The sequence below is a fragment of the Gadus morhua genome, chromosome 2 (genome assembly GCF_902167405.1).
Source record: "Gadus morhua chromosome 2, gadMor3.0, whole genome shotgun sequence".
Lineage (NCBI taxonomy): Eukaryota > Metazoa > Chordata > Actinopteri > Gadiformes > Gadidae > Gadus > Gadus morhua.
The window spans coordinates 4,085,242-4,101,318 of NC_044049.1; positions in this window are offsets into that span (position 1 = coordinate 4,085,242).

Below are 16,077 nucleotides of genomic sequence, written 5' to 3' on the forward strand. Positions count from 1 at the left end.
CCACATTGCTGATTGGGTTTGTGGACTGTTTATTGCATTTATATGGTTCTGGTTGGAGGTGTGACCGATCTATGACTGATTTTTATTACTTTCGAATCATATAGAGCTTGACTTAGTCTTATCCAAACTGATGATTACAATGACAGGAACCCCTTCCCCGGGTATTACTTTGTAAACTCCTCAGACAAGTAGGCTACTATGCATGTATGAACTGTGGTTGTGAATCAGTGTAGCGGTTGAACCTGCAAAACGTAGCCCCAGCTGGCTTTAATGGTCTCCTCCGCCAACCCACACGCAGGGTGAAGATACTTTACAAAGCCGTTTATTTTAGAGTTGGTTGAATCGTAACAGTCAGAGCAGGTTGCCTCCTTTTTCTTTATTACTGGCATGTCAGAGCTATCCTGTGTGTGTGTGTGTGTGTGTGCTGATGGATGATTTATCCTGTGTACATGATTGGGAAATGCACCACAGCTATGCTTAAACCAGCCATCAACCACACTCACACACAAACAGCCAACTGCCAGATTTGCCAATGTTTTAACCAGTGGAGACCATCTTGAGCAAAAGCGTCGATCGTTGCCAGGAAGGAAATATCAAGTCACGATTATAATTAAATAATCAATAATCTTTGTATAATATAATACAAATCGTACTGTAAAGAAAATGATCATACTAATCCAAAAAATGTGTACACAAACAAAGCGTATTCATTGTATGAAACCACAATAGAGCCTACTCACATTTCACCGTTAAGCAGAAGACTTTACCACTTCACATTGTGAAAAAAACCTATGTGGACGACATAGGGTGTGTGGAAGCAGTCAACTTTCAACTGAATGTGCTCAAATGTATGAGAGTTACACATGCCTTTGAAGGAAAAATGACACTACATAGTAAATGTTTCATAAATAAAAGCGTGTTTACAGCGTGTAAACAATAATTAGCTTAGTTATTAGCTGAAAAGACAACTCTGTTCAGCCTATCACTATGCGGCTTGATGCTTGACCTCCAGCTCCCCAATAAAAGTCGACTCTTTCGGCTCCTAAAAGGCTCTTATTATATTTTTCCAAAACCTAATGCATTAATATTGGTTATTTACGTTTAGTGCCATTGATATAATGGGATTACGAATTTTATAATAGTTGTGCATTTGTTCCTCAAAATGCTGGGCAGGATTTCATTTTCTTAAGTGAAATTATACATGTCATGTGGCTTATGTCCGTCCATTTACAGTAAACAACATATTGTTCCAGTTTAATGTGGACAGTCTTTAAAGCAAGTGCCATTCCCAGCCGCTGACAATCCAGCACTACTGCTAATATATAGCTCATAGCCCTTTTCGATTTTCTGTTTATTAAACTGGTTCTGTTCAGGGATCTTGTAACCTTGGTGCTATCTAGCGAACAAGCCAACGTTTAACCATTTTTGAGCTGAACCATTGTTAACAGTAGTGTAGCTGCCTTTTTATCCCCATCCCCTCTCCAACCTGCAGAACATGACATGCCGATATCATCATGGTATCATCATGGTTCGCACTTATGGTCAAGGAAAATGTTTCCCTTTGCTTAGCAACCTTTCAGCTCCGAACCAATTATTTTTGGGGGCGCGAAGCAGAACGCCACCCGTTCCATGTTGGTGGAAAAGGGGTATCAGAGCTGACTCGTTCCCGAACCGCCCATCAGTATCTAGACCTCAACCTCCTAGCCTGAACGATTATTCTCAAGCTCTGCTGAGAAACTCAGTGATTCAAGTCTCGCATCCTTACCTTCTGGGCTGCAGGATGGGAAATGGAGTTCAACTACAAAGCTCGAGCAAATGTCCCTCAGGCAGCCAGGCATGTTTACTACTGCACCGTCTGCCCTAGTTCCACTCACCCTCCGTCCTTCACCGCCATCGCAGATATGGCAAAACTGTATGGGCACCAACATTTTGAAGCTCACCAAACGGTCATCTGTATCTCCCACAACTCAAATATTTTGGATGAAAATATATTTCTTGAAGCAACTCACCAAAATATATAAACTAATGAGAGAAAAAGCTAGACCCTAATGATTTCAAGAAACACAACCCCTTTGGAGTTAATGGAATGTGGATTAGGCACATCTGTAGTTTAGTCCCCCCCCCCCCAATCCCTTGTTCATAATCTGCTTCGAACAAGAACACAGGCATATACACAGATGTCAGGAGCACGAATTAGACTGTCATTGCGTGTTTAGCTGATTGTGCTCACAGGCTTCTCCACCCCTGCCTCCCACACACACACACACACACACACACACACACACACACACACACACACACACACACACACACACACACACACACACACACACACACACACACAGTTCTCTACATCTCCAGGGGAAAGACACAACACATCTTTATTTATTCAGCCTTCTTTATGATGTGCACAGCTTGACTGCACATTTATTCTTCATGAATTCCATCCTCGTTTTTAAACAGGGATTTTTTCGGACCGAATCCCACTTAACCTACCTTTTGGTGTATTTCAAATGTACAAAAAGACGAATTGACCTTCGCTAAATGCCAATTATTACACTCCTCTCTGCATCTCCAGCTGCAAGATTATCTTTGAAATCAGGTAAAAAGGATATCAAGAGATAGACCAGCACATCTTTAGTCATGGATGTAATGTGTGACACACAGCCGAGAACACAGCACTATTTTCCATTGAACATGTCAACAATACAACTAAACCAATTCAGAACTCTAATTCAAACCCTGATAAGCATCACCCTACTCTACAACTTCAATTATATAGAGGTTGTTCACTTGATCTTTCCCAAACTTTCCTTTGAGAAACCCCTTACCTTAATGATCCAGGTGATGTAGGTGGTAATCAAGCGGGCCGGTAGAAGCTTCAGCCGACAGCAGGGAGCAGGAGATAGCTAGGCCATTAGCAGGAGTTTTAAGTCTCAAAATGTTCAAAGTTCTTCAAGTTCTTCAAGTTCAAACCTGTGTAAGCTATATATTTTCCATGTAACAAAGCTTCAAATTGTTGAATGAATCAAACTACGGTGGTGAGTTGTAAAGAGTAAAGTGGTAAATCCCTGTAGGCATCTTCAAAACAACAAACAAGTCAACAGAGGTACATGTGCTGAACCACCATTACAGTTTCCTATGGCCCTTCAAAATAAGAGTCTATAGACTTCCTTTAGTCACTTCAAAATAAGGATCCCTGGACTTCCTATAGTCTTCTCAAAGTGTGTTTTCCAATAAAAAGTGAGATTATCCAATATGACTGTTAGATATAAAGCAAATATGGCTTCATATAGTATCTTCTTATCTCATTGTTATTTTGCCTGTTTACAGTCGGACGGTATAGTCTGTTAAATCTGTGTTGAAACAAAATCCTTCTATTCCATACAACACCTTGCTTGAATGGCAAAATGCTGTGCAAGTTAATAATTTCTTACTGCTACTCTACATGCCAAAACAACCAAAGTGTGAAACCTAATCTGTGATTTCAATTTAACAATGGTTTCTCTGATCCATTGCCGAAAACCTAGTAGTACTCGATCTGATGTATGAGCGTTGCATGCAAGAGAGAGAGAGGTGAGGGGAGAACCAGGGAGGTGGGAGAGTGAAGGAGAGGGAGAGGGAGGGAGAGAGAGAGAGAGGTGAGGAGAGGGCCAGGGAAAGGGAGAGTGAAGGAGAGGAGGGAGAGGGAGAGTGAAGGAGAGAGAGCACGAGAGAGAGGTGAAGAAAGGGGCGAAGAGAGGGAGAGTGAAGGGGAGAGAGCAAGGGAGAGGGAGAGTGAAAGAGAAAGGAGGGAGAGAGAGGGGAGAGCAGGAGGGAGAAGCAGATTGAAGGAGTGAGATTAGGTTTCCAATATGAGTGCATAGGTTAATGTAAATCTGTACAGCTTTAATGCTCCAAGTCATATTAAGTTATTAAAGCAAGAGAGGAGCACTCCCGGCTCCATAGCCAATCAGCAGCAAGCAGTACACATTTGTCTCCACTTCAACTACATGCGACCACAGCACCCTCCACCCACGTCCGAACAGCCAGTTTAGCTGCGGATGAACCGATCTAGAAGTTACTCAATCTACATGGACTACATCTGTTCTGACTAGGAGAGGAATTGGGACCTAGGCTTACTAAATCCGGGAACATTAAAAGTACATTTATATACTATTATAATGCTTCAAATGACTTTTGGAGCGTTCAATAATTTGTTCCTTTGGGTGATATAACATATTGGATCAGGGAAAAATGGAAGAATACAAAGACACAATACAACAAAGTAAACCCATTCCTTTGTCCAAGCAAAGGTTGCTCAGTTATTCACTTTCATTTAAATAAATAAATTATTCCACACACAAATGTATGTGTGTGTAAAACATTTAATGAAATATACCAATTTAATGCATACTTTTTTTAGATGTTATATATCTATATATATTTTTTATATTTAATACATAATAATAAAAAACACTTTCGATAAGCATAACCCTCTGTAATTGTATTTGTCTGTGAGTTTAGTGAGTGCAACTATGCATGTACGTGTATGTGTGTGTACTGTGTGTGTGCATGCACAACGGGTATGCGCTACTGAGATAACACTGAACATTAAACCAGTTCAGTCGAAACATTGCAAACGTTTAATGACTTGTTTCATTTAAAAACAAATCAAACATGCTCAACACTCTGCTTATGCAAACGCCATTCACAAGGTAAGATTTATGGTTATTCTCCCAACAAGATTTCCCTTGAGTTTAATTAGGCTGCCATCGCATTATTATAACGAGAAATGAAACAAACACGCACACACACACGTTTTGTTAGTTGGTACCAAGGAACCCATTTAATTTATTACTGATGCTCAAGTGAGAGACATTGAGAAGACAGATTACATAAAACACACACGCCCACACACACACACACACACACACACACACACACACACACACACACACACACACACACACACACACACACACACACAATTCATTAGGCAGAGTGAGTATGGGGTGTGTGAAGTGCGTCATTTTGCACAAATACCTTCAGTCTTTTTGTCTTGAAATTGTTCGGTTAGCTAAGCTTTCACTCACACAAACCCTACGTGATGGTGTCGATATGTTCCTGACATGAATCTTCCCTCGCCCCTCTTGTTCCTTTGTCTCTCCATCTGTAATTACCTCCGGCACAAGTTAACCGACATGCTCATTTTTATCTCCCTTTCGCTCTCAACCTCTCACCCCACCTTCTCTCCTTTCTCCCCTCAACTCCAAAAGAGAGTGCACTGTTCTGTATCTGTCCTCCCTTCCCACCTTTCCTAGACTGGCATCACAACATCTACCGACCATAAGAAAATGCAAAAATAACACTTGGTTCCCCGACTGTCTTCCTCAATCTGCGGCAAATATCCACTTACATCTGTCATTAGTCGCATCTGCCTGCTGCCTCTTTGACCCTTTATGCCTATTTAAATAACCCCCCTCAAAATGAACAAGAAGGAACAGACACTTGTGGGCCAATCACAGCTGTTTTACATGGCCGTGAATAAACACATCGTGAAAAGAGAATGTCGGCTGTATTTTAATTGATGTCCCTAAAAACTGTCTTCATGATGACAACGCCTCAATCATAGGACTCCCCTCTTGCACCTCGGGCCGGGAACCCGAGGAAGCAAATAAACACAGGAGGGTTGTGTGTGTGTGTGTGTGTGTGTGTGTGTGTGTGTGTGTGTGTGTGTGTGTGTGTGTGTGTGTGTGTGTGTGTGTGTGTGTGTGTGTGTTTTTGTGTATTTTGGAAGTGGGTGCTCAGTGAGATATCACTTAACCTTGGAGACAACACACTTAACACCAAACAGACAAAGGATCTTTCAACAGGTGCAGTGTGCTTGGGCCTGGGGACAAATAGTACATAATGCTACAATGCAGGATAAGAGAGGAACCACATCATAATTTCCTGGTCCTCGAACAACTGCTCTTTACGGAATATAAAGAAGTTGGATGACTGTATTCTCGTCTTTCCTCAACGAGAATACATGTCGTCCGAAATACACACATTTGCCGTTGCCACTGGCTGGCTACCCATCCGTCAGTGCTTTGGTTATTGCCGTGTAACATCTCCTTCTTGGGCTGAGGAGAGGCCGTCTAATCAATAGCTGGCTGATTGCCAAACCTGCACAGAGTATAATCGATCACTGATGACCTCACCCAGTTAGCATGGCCTCCACGCTGAAGTCTTGGCAGCCCCTGTTGAGTGCCTGGGCAGAGTATATGTGTCTATATCTATTTATGTATGCTAGCTATTTCTTTCTAATTAATTAAGATTTATTATATGGATATTAGCATGCAGCCTCTGCAGCCTGGTTATTGCAGGTGAGCCATTGGACAAATATTCTTTATTTAAAAAGTCTTTACAGACGTTTTATTTCACTCCTGCTCCTTTGTTTGCTGTGATCGGCCACAGCCGACCAGGCCGTCCTCCCCTCTCCCCTCTCCTCTCTCCTCTCCCCCCCGTGACCCCCGCAGCCCGTCCCCCAGCAGCCTCTTCTCCTCCCGAGTCGGGGAGCCGCGGTGGCCGTTCAGCGGGGACGCTAAAGCGCAGCACTTTGATCCTTTGAGTTCTTCCTTCTAATCACACTCGTTTCCCGTTCCCTGGGCGCTCGCCGAGCACAGCGGAATAATTAGGAGTTCGGTCGGCGGAATGACTGTACGCTCCGGAGAGGGGGAGGGAGAGATAGAGGGGGGGAGAGGGGGAGAGAGAGAGAGAGAGAGAGAGAGAGAGAGAGAGAGAGAGAGAGAGAGAGAGAGAGCGAGAGGGAGGGAGGGAGAGGGAGGGAGGGAGAGGCCGAGGGTGGATTAAGATGGTGAAACAGAGAGAGGAAGAAGGGGATGGCATAGCGAGAAAGAGAGATGTTGAAAAGGTTTAAAGAGTTATAACCCAGAGGATATAGGAGGCTTGTAATGGCCATGAATAGCAAAATCTATATAAAAAGAACTCACACACACACACATGCACACACACACACATGGCTGCAGCTTCAGTGGGCCGATTGTTTGCCAATCAAAGAGGTTGTGGTGGGTGAAGTTGTGTGTGTGTGTGTGGTGGGGATGGGGGGGGGGGAGGTCTGAGTGGTAGAAAGGAGGATGACTGCATTAAATGAGTGTCCTCATCCATAGACGCTTTCATTCTCCATGAAGCACAAGAGCAATGATCTGCCACCCCGCCCTGATACAAACACTAACACACTGCAAACACACACACACACACACACGCACACGCACACACACACACACAGAGGATACACATGCACACAGAAATGCACACGCATGCACAGAAAAGACTGCGGCACTAGACCCATGGTGATCTAACAACAATGACAGCTCCATTTCAATTTCATCTCCCCATGGCTCACTATCTATTAGGCTACCAGACACACACAAACACACACACACACACACACACACACACACACACACACACACACACACACACACACACACACACACACACACACACACACACACACACACACACACACACACACACCACGCTCTCTCTCTCGTGCTTATTGCCTATTCGCAGCACCGCATGACGTTCACTTGTATATCGTCGCCCTTCATAGATCAGCTTCCTCTTCAGAAGGTTGCTCAACGCTCTTGTTTATCCTCAAGCAGTAGTGCTACAGAGGGGCGAAGGGTGGAAAAGGGTTCCCCATTCAGCCAGTCACGAGCCCCGCGCAAACCAAATGAATTCCATCCAGGGGGTCCTCCGTTGGCCGGCTGAAACGATGGCGAAGAATGAAGACCTGCTTGTTCTCCTGCTCGCCACGTTGCTTGTTAGGCTCGCAGTTCAGAAAGAACGCTTTTAGGGGGTGGGCGTGGTCGGCCCCTTCAGTTGCGACGTCATCGACATAATCCTCAGCAATTCTTCTTCGTAAAAAGCTAACGCGATGCAAACCCACCATTTGGGCCCTGAGGATAGAACGGTAGCTAGCACAGGCCCAGTGGCGGGGTTTTTACCCTAAAGAGGGGCTCTTCACTCGAAATCCTCCATTTAAACAAGTTAGTCCCAGTGGAGAAGGCAGGGCAAACATCAACGCAGTTTGGCAACTTTGTTCCATCTGCTTTGTGCTTACTTTGCTGCCTTTGGTCCAAATGCTTTCTCTTATTTGCCCTTTCAGCCGTGTAAGCAGCTACTAACAAATCAAAGAAAAGCGAATTTGTGCTCTTGTGCTGCCGAGGAAGTCGGGAGGTGCCCAGAGCAGAATACACAATTAGGATATGAATAATGCTGTCAAGATGAATTAAGAAGTCATTATGAAAATGAGCTAATTCTGAATACTAATTTCATGGAAATATATACAATTAGACCAAACAACAACAGCAATGTTTACATCCAATAATTGCATATATTGAAACTCCTCCAGCCTGTTACAGCAACAGAAATGTATCGAATCACAATATAAATCATGCCTTCCCTCCATTCAGAACGGTTCAAAAAATGTTCCCACTACTATTTGAATTATCCTATTTTGGGGCCACTAACTCTGACCTATGTATGCCTCTGAGACCATCGTGATTTCACCAGTTCAGATCAGTCCGGCCTTGAGCATGTTGAAAGCCTTTCCCAAATGTTTAAAAATGATCGGACCAATCAGATAAGCGGAGGGTCGTTCAGTTCATGACCAGGAATAGACCACCGCAGTATCCAGCATTACGAAAGAATGGCTGCACATAAGGAAATTGTAGAAAATCAATGGAGCAATCAGAACGGTTTGATCCTAGGTAATGAATAACAACGTGATAACAGAGAGATGTTGCCTCACTGCCCATCGGCCAAGAGCGATGAGAGCAACAGCATCCCTCTGATTGGCTGAAATTTCTTGACCAACGTAAGACTCATATTGTAAATATATTGCCTGTTAAGCCCTTTGAGACTGTATCTGTAATCAAGGGCTATACAAATAATATTGAATTGAATTGAAGACTGTGGTCATATGTAGAAATAAATCCCTGCATTGGCCACGGCCGACTGACTATTGAGGAACGCAAACTTTAATATATCTAGACGGCCTCACGAGGCCGTGACCCACGTGTGTCGACTTTAAAGGGGGAGAAACAAGACTTTTTGCTACTCTGCCTTCGGTGGCCTCACAGTGAAACATCAGCTATCAAAGCTAGAGAATCACAAGTCAAGGGACCGACCGGCCCGATAAAAGAGCAGCGTAGGAGGAAGCCTACGGGCGGGGAGGTCGCGGCCCTGGGAGGGGATTACCGCTCTGGAATACGGCCCCTAAGAAGAGCGTGGTCAATTCCCCAATCATCAGATACCATTACACCAGCCGTCAATCACTGTTGGGCCGAAGCCGGTGGGCAAACTCACCTTCGAGGGGGCCTCGTCGAAACCCTGCGTCTGGGAGGCACGTGCCTGTGTTTTTGAGTGTGCGTGTGTGCATGTGTGTGCGTGAGGGCGCACACGTCCTCTCTGTATGCAGCGCCTACAGTATTGTCTGAGATTGTCTGCTTGTTTTAATGTAACGGCTCTTCCTCCGAGAAACATGGGCCTGCGGGCTTCTTGGGCGGAGGCGTTGATACAGAACTGCAGAGTAGCCGGTGATTACGCACCATACGTCAGTCTGTGTTGTCCTCGCCAGCGATGGGTGCTCGAACATTTGACCTTTAGTTACAGATTTGAGTTTTTTTTTAATCTAATTGTGGATCTTTGTATTTTATTTATTTGTGTTGTTTTTGTGTGGTCTATGATGGGGATCGCGTCTATTTAAAGATGGGCTCCGCCTGCTATTGGGGATGTGTTTTGTCAGTTGGCAAAACAGCCATTGTCAAAGTGCTTGCAGTTGCTGGAATAAGAACTCATAAGTTCATTCCTCATCAGGAATACTTCCAGATCACCAGAGGAGAAAAGCGTTTAAGCCTGCAGGACTACAGAACATCCCCAAGTGAATTCATATAATTCTAAAACACTACTAGCAATTTAGAGATAACTGATGGTCCACTCTTGTAATCAACCAACTTGGATGTTCAGAATCCATACTGAACGTGTTCCTCCACCCAGGGCTCAAAGAAAATACTGTACATTGGAAACAATGTACAAAAAAGATGTCATCACTTATGATTGAAAGTGAGTGAGTAGGGGCTTGTTGATAACTGATGCTTGCAGGTCTTCCCTTTAGAGAGCGCCATAGGAAGACTGCAGGTTAAATTGCCATAGTACCCTGAATCCTTAATATAGACGGCAGGCTAGGTAGCTACATAGTACCCTGAATCCTTAATACAGACAGCAGGCTAGGAAGCTACATAGTATCCTGAATCCTTAATACAGACGGCAGGCTAGGTAGCTACACAGTATCCTGAATCCTTAATACAGACCGCAGGCTAGGGAGCTACATAGTATCCTGAATCCTTAATACAGAGGCAGGCTAGGTAGCTACACAGTACCCTGAATCCTGAATACAGGCCGCAGGCTAGGTAGCTACACAGTACCCTGAATCCTGAATACAGGCCGCAGGCTAGGTAGCTACACAGTACCCTGAATCCTGAATACATCCTGAAAAGAGACGTAGAACTAGCCCTAATGTATTTAGTAAATGTCAATATTTCAGTGAATACAGAGTCCAGAAGGACATATGTATGGGAAATAGTGTTAATGGAGAACACAATAACAAACAAGGTCAAATGCGACAACATAGAAAGTAAGTTCAGTTGGTAAAACAGAGGTACATGGAGAGCAAATGGCATTGGCGGGAGAAATAATAAAACATCTAAAATCAACTCAAACTGATGGAATAAGTAGGCACATATAGTGTGGAGAGACAGCAGGGAGATACTGTAGGTGCAAGGCGAGCAGAATAGTGGCAGATGGTTAATGCATTCAGAACCCAAAAGGCTTCTCAATGTGCTTTTTGCTGCACACACACACATGCACACACAAATGCACACACACACGCACACGCACACACACATACACACAATGTTGTACGATCAATGTGTAGCACGAGACACCGATTTCTAACCGCAGTTCACTGCTGACATTTCCATCGAAGCACTAGGCTCTGGTAATCTTTCTGCTCGGCCAATGCAAGGCTGAGTTATAGAATCACAAGGCCCTTACACTGCTTCCCAGATAACCAGCCTGTCTCCAGTGACTGCATATGAGCAGACGCCTCTCCAAACCATTGTGAATACCTTTGACGTGGGAGTAAAATACAATGTTTATGTCTGTCTGGCATTCCTTCCTTACATGTAGGGACAATCAGGGCCTCTTTTCTAGGACATTGTGGATGAAGCAGCATATTTTCATTGCCGATTATATAAAGATGACAATGAAAAACATTTGGGTGTCAAAATTGTAAATACCCAGTTACTATGTTTAATGCAAAGTCAACATTAGTGTTAATATTTGTTTTGCACCATTGGCGTATGTTCTGTGCCAATAATTATGGATACATTTCGTCAGATGTGTTACATGGCTATATTTTGGTTCTTCAACCCTTTTTCAACCCTTGAATATCTTGGGGTTAAACCTACTTTGCCTCTTCTCACTTTGAAGTATATCACATTCACCCTGTTTCACTTTCACCCAAAACTTTTAACCCGATGCAATGATTTCCTGTTACTTTACAACAAATTACTCATCGGTACCTGTTCAGGGAAATTTGATTGATGAGTGGAGGGGAGGGTTATGAATTTGAATGTAATATCCCCCCCTCATGTGAAAGGTCCTTTAGAGGAGCATGACCTAGGGCAGGGGTCTGAAACATTTTCAGTCAGCGGAGCAATATAATGTTAAATTAGTTGGAGTTGTACTCAAGGAGCCAAAGCAGACTTAATTATCATTCAACCTTTTTAACGAAGATATAATTCATGCAAATTAGACATTAGCATTTAGGCTATGAAGAATGATACTTACTTATACCCTTTCTGGCATTTGATTACCTGCTCTGATTTTGTGTTATTGTGTTATGGTAACAGATGTTGTTGAATTCCACCTTTGACCAAAACCTGTAGCTTTGTATCACAGAGAGATATCGTTAGAAATGATCCAGTGTAAGATTACACTTAATTTTGATCATACAACATATGCAAAGCCTTGTTGTACGGTGATATGCAGTCATATGTTTCTGACCCGTGGCCAATGGGACATCTCCAACCTGGCTGTGGCTCACTGTCTTAAAGGAGACAGGGGCTGTGTCCTTTTTCCAGTCTGCATCTTGCTTATTCGGATGTGTTGTATAGACAGGCCGCGAACATCGTTAGTATCGGTCACATTGTGTCACATGTACACGCTTACGTTGCCATTTCTATGGATCGGCAGGTATAGTTTCACGTGAGTCCATTGTATTATTAGATTCATGTATCATTGTAAACCCGTAATACGTGGACCACAGCGGCATCGAGTAGAGTAAGACCGGGCCGGAGGTCAGGACGGCAGGCGCAACGTGAACACATTGAATGGTTTCTGCAACAAAAATACCTGCAACGGATCAAATATGGCATTTTTAATATGATAATCTTAAGGATTGAACAGGAAGCCATCGCTCAACTTGAAAAGGAGTGCATCCAAGGCGAATGTGGACAGAACAGCAGACCTTGTGAATGGTGAAGGTTTATTCTAGTCGCTCTACAGAGAGAGAAAAACAGTGCCAATGTACACAAGAGCTCCTGTGAAATTCACACAAAAAATATTGTTTTTACTCTTTATCATTTATAATTCTCCATGATCATGTACTCCAGTATGAATTTACAAGCGATGTATACAGGTGTCGTTTCTAAATATATTCAAAATAGTTCCTTAAAAGTCTTTGAGGACGTCGTTTTTGTTTTTAGTTTTTTTTTCCCTTTAGAAAAAAAAGCTCTATTCTTACAGCAAACCATAAAGAAAAGAGGTCTCATATCTTTGGAGGGATAGCAGACTCAAAAAGTAGAGGGTTGCTCTTGTTTTTTCGCGTTTCTTCTTTACAGCTGAAGTCTGGACGACAGGCGTAGGAGAGGGAGGAGAGAGAAGCCGAGCTGGTGATACACTAGAATCTCACCTGCCATTGGAGGAAGGGCGAGGAAGTCCCGCCTCTACAGGAGCCAAGCCCTGAGCCCATTGGCCTGATAGCGGCCCGTCCTCCAAGATAGTCAAGAGAGTCGCTTTCGGGTCAAGTCCTCACCCTTCTCCCCCCAAGAACAGCATCATCATCATCATCATCATCATCATCATCATCATCATCATCACCATGTTTCCGAAGATTTTTTTTTTCTCTCAATATGTATATACTCACACCTGGTTACAACGCATTTAGTGATCATAACATCATAACAGAAATAACAAACCCAAAAACAGAGAGAAAGGACAAACATAAAACAGTAAATTTGTTACATGATTGCATGCCATTTACTCATTATTAATCATTAAATTTAATTAAAATACATTTTGCCATTAAAAAGAGCAGGGTTGTCATAACGAGGATGTGTATGTACTAGGCGTGTGTGTAGTGTGTTGTATCTCGTGTATCTTCTTTTCACCGTGAACATAAAAGAGTCAGTTAATATGGCAGTCTTGTAAAAGTCGAACGAGTATAACAAAGCATTATGAAAGTCAATGAAAATGCAAGGGGTTGTTCCGGTGCTTTTTGATATATAGATATACATTTTTTTTTTTTTTACATGTGCATATGGCCAACTTGTCAGGTCAAAACAAGCAGCACGTGGAGATACATATGATAACCATAATAAATATGCAGAAAAATAACACAATAATAATAATAATAATAAAAGTCGGAATGGTTGCTCTCCAGTCGCTTGAAGAGAGATCGCCGGGGGGACAGGGACGGAGAGGGACACCCCCTCCCCACCCCCTGTACAAAAAGGCCGATATGACTGTGGTGGTTTTGATGCGCAAGAGACACGCCAGGCGAAGACATTTTGAAGTGGAACTAAGGAGCAAAACCCAGGAGCAAAACCCAGTTCCTGCCAGCCAAATCTAACATGGAGAGCTTTAGATGGTGAGAGGGAGAGATAGGAAGAGAGAGAGAGAGAGAGAGAGAGAGAGAGAGAGAGAGAGAGAGAGAGAGAGAGAGAGAGAGAGAGAGAGAGAGAGAGAGAGAGAGAGGAAGAGAGAGGAAGAGAGAGAGAGAGAGAGAGAGAGAGAGAGAGAGAGAGAGAGAGAGACGAAGAGAGAGAGACGAAGAGAGCGAGAGAGATGTAATCATTTTAGAGTACCCATCTTACGCTTCCATGCCGTAATGGCGGCATACGTCCTTTGTCTTACACCTGTGTTGCATTGAGCTTGGGCAGAGAACTGCACTGGAAGACCTTGGACCTTGGTAAACATCGAACAGGGAGAAGGATTTTCACCGCTCTGAGGTGGCTGCCACCTTTTTATTTTAACATTTTACTTTTTTTTCTATGTATATATATAACCCGCCAGCCCCCAGCAGAAGATCCCGCCATGTGTGTGTGTGTGTGTGTGTTGAGGAGCTACGATCAGAGCGCCCCCCAAACCAGCCTGAGGTATTTGATTTGTTACAATTTGGCTTTGGCGAACCAATCGATTAACCTACCAACAAATCATCATGTACTGTGTCAGTCAACACAATTATACAATGTTCTTTTTTGTTTGACTGTACAGTATATTCTATGAAAACGCATGCTTTTGGCGTGTGTGTGTGTGTGTGTGTGTGTGCCCTGTCTAACTGTGTGTGTGTGTGTGTGTGTGTGTGCGTGTTTTATGCATGTGGACACAGATTCATGTGCAAGTCTATTTGGTTCAGTGGACAAGGAAAAGCCGACGTACAGGAGAGGTAACCGGAAGGTTCCTAAACAAAAGGAATCTTAGCCAAGGTCTGCAGTGCACACACAGATCGCACACAGCGCACGGAGATGAACACAAGATGGGCCGATGAGTGAGCACGTACAGCGACGGAGTCCCCGCCCCCCTCCTCCTAACACACCTCTACACGCCCACCCTTCCTCCGCCAGCCAATAGTAAACCAGTCCGGAAGGTAAACAAGGGATCCGTCGAAAAACCAGTCGGTAGATACCTGGCTCGGTGCTTTTTCGGGGCCGTCCCACATCCCATACGCTGAACAATAATAACCGATAAAGTAGACAATTACACTGCTCAGTGCTGTGCCGATCAACCGCACAGCATAATTCATAAAAAAAAATCGAATCAAATCAAAACAAACATCACACAGCTAAGCCATCACTCGAGCGTAATGTGCGTATAATGTTGAAAAGGGGTAACGGGGAGAAATGTGGAAAGAACTGCGCGAGTGTCAGTTAGTCAGTAGTACCCTGTTTTGTTTTCTCAGTGGCAGGGAGTGTGTTAGAAAAAGAGAAATCAACAAACCAAAAAAAAGTAAACCAAAACAGCATAATAGCCCAAGTGTTTCCTTCCTCTCTTCTGACGTGGACGGTAGCCATGCCATCCTCTTGGCTTCGCCTCCATCTCATTTGGCACTCTTTCTCAACGTGAGCCCTCGCTCCGTCTTCCCTAGCAGCCGAGTGGAGACATGTGGTATCACTACGCTCAGGGAGCAGGCCAACCGCCCCTGGGGGGCTCACTCTGTTTATCCGTTACACGGGGGGGGGTATCCATCCACGAAAAAAAAGTAGTCCCTTTTCTTTAACATGTGAAATGTTTCCATGAGAGTGTGTGTGTTTGTTGAAGTGCCTCTGTTTGTGTGTGTGTGTGTGCGTATTTGTGTTCGATTGTGTGAGTACACGGGGTGCGTTTTCTTTACCAAAAAAAGTTCAACACATGCAAAATAACCTACTACTGTTGACTGTATCTTTTTAGAAACCTATGCTTTTCAAAAGCAAATGTGGGAAAACTTTTTTTTTAAACTAATGATTATTTTGCTACCAAATAAGCAAACACTAAAATCCCTAAATAGGAGAATCTGAATGCCAGAGTCCCTAATTAATAGTATACATTAATAGAATAAAAAAGCAATACTTTGCTATTATATTTCTATGTGCAAAGCCACAGATGAAATGCCCATCGATCCCCTTTAGGTGTTCCTGTGTTGTCCCTAAACGTTCGCTAACATCAGCCATGTTGTCCCCCTGTTCTTCTATCCGTCTGTCTGTA